The sequence below is a fragment of the Myotis davidii genome, unplaced genomic scaffold (assembly GCF_000327345.1).
Source record: "Myotis davidii unplaced genomic scaffold, ASM32734v1 scaffold646, whole genome shotgun sequence".
Classification (NCBI taxonomy): Eukaryota; Metazoa; Chordata; class Mammalia; order Chiroptera; family Vespertilionidae; genus Myotis; species Myotis davidii.
This window is the reverse complement of record NW_006296801.1, coordinates 47,133-48,941: the sequence shown is the minus strand read 5'-3', so window position 1 is coordinate 48,941 and position 1,809 is coordinate 47,133. Positions and strand designations below refer to the sequence as shown.

General features: G+C 37.3%; 1 protein-coding gene across 1 annotated transcript in view; it reads left to right on the top strand.

Moving 5' to 3' along the window:
• The window catches only part of PAK1 (p21 protein (Cdc42/Rac)-activated kinase 1), a 73,409-nt gene that overhangs the window by 28,342 nt on the left and 43,258 nt on the right, over positions 1-1,809 (top strand).

The following is a 1,809-nucleotide window of genomic DNA, read 5'->3' as shown; positions in this document are numbered from 1 at the left end:
CGTGGGACCCTTCAGTCCGCAGGCTGACGCTCTATCCACTGAGCCTAGCCGGCCAGGGCTTACATTTAAGTCTTTAATCCATTTTGAGTTTATGTGTGTGTGGTGTGAGAAGGTGGTCTAGTTTAATTTTTTTCATCTATCGTTCAATTTTCCCAATATCATTTATTGAATAGACTGTCTTTACCCCACTGTATGTTCTTGCCTCCTTTGTCAAATATTAATTGACTCTAAAGGCATGGGTTTATTTCTGTGCTTACTATTCTGTTCCATTGGTCTATAAGTCTGTTTTTGTGCTAGTACCATGCTGTTTTTATTACTATGGCCTTATAGTATAATTTGATATCGGGTAGTGTGATTCCTTCAACGTTGTTCTTCTTTCTCAAGATTGCTGTAACTGTTTGGGGTCTTTTGTGGTTCCATATAAATGTTTGGAATATTTATTCTAGTTCTGTGAAATACACCATTGATATCTTGCTAGGAATTGCATGGTATTAAAGATTGCTTGGGGTAGTATAGACATTTTAATGTTGATAATTCTTCCTACCCATGAACACTGTATGTGCTTGCACTTATATGTATTTTCTTCAGTTTTTTTCTTCAGTGTTTTATAATTCTCCAAGTGCATGTCTTTTACATCCTTGGTTATGTTTATTCCAAGGTATTTTTTGGGGGGTGGAGGGTGGGGGATGCAATTGTTTTCTTAGCTTCCCTTTCTGATAGTTCATTATTGGTGTATAGAGGTGAAACGGATTTCCGGATATTTATTTTTCAGCCTACTTTACTGAATTTATCAGTTCTACTAGTTTTTTTTTTGGTGGGATCTTTAGGGTTCCTTATATACAGTATGATGTTATCTGCAAATAATAACAGTTTTACTTGTTCTTTTTAAATTTGGATGCCTTTTATTTCTTCTTCTTGTCTGATTGCTATGGCTAGAACTTCTAGTACTATGTTGAATAAGAGTGGTAAAAGTGGACATCCCTGTCTGTTCCTGATGTTAAGGGAAACACTTAGTTTTTGCTCATTGAGTATGATTTTGGCTGTGGGTTGATTCTCAAACTTTTATATACACACGAATCATTAGGGATCTTATTAAAATGTAGATTCTGACTCAATAGTCTATGGTGGAGTTTGAGATATTAAAATTTAGATTCTGATTCAACAGTCTTATGGTGGAGTTTGAGATTCTACATGTTGATGCTGACTGATGCTGCTTTGAATAGCAAGCCTATAGATTACTCTAACTGTTGTTTGCATTGGAGAGGACTAGAATGCAGATGATGGGGAACGCTTAGAATGATTCAGGCCACAGATGACTGCCTGAAATAGGGTGGTGGCAATGAAGAGAGAGAAGAGTGGATAAATTTGACCACTGTGTAGAAGATAAATGCATTGAGAGAGAGCAGAATCATAAGCAGCAGCAATCCCTGAGAGGCAGAGTGACAGAATAGAAAGGCTATAGAGCTGGAAGTCTGAAAGCCTTAGTTCTGGTCCCACATTTGCTTCTGAATTGCTCTGTGATGTTGGGCAGGTTACTTAATTTCTTGGAACGTTTGTTTCTTCTTCTGTCAAATGGGCAACATAATCACTGCCCTGCTTGTCACACTGTTGTTTTGAGACTCTAGAGAACTAATATATGTGAAAGTGCCTTGTAATCACTAGAGCATGATACAAATACAAAACTAATTACATCTTCAATGACCTTATTTCCAAATAAGGTCACATTCTGAGGCACTAAGAGTTAGGACTTATCTTTGGGGAGACACAATTCAACACCTAACAAGGGTCCTTCAGCTCTTTCACTTTTCT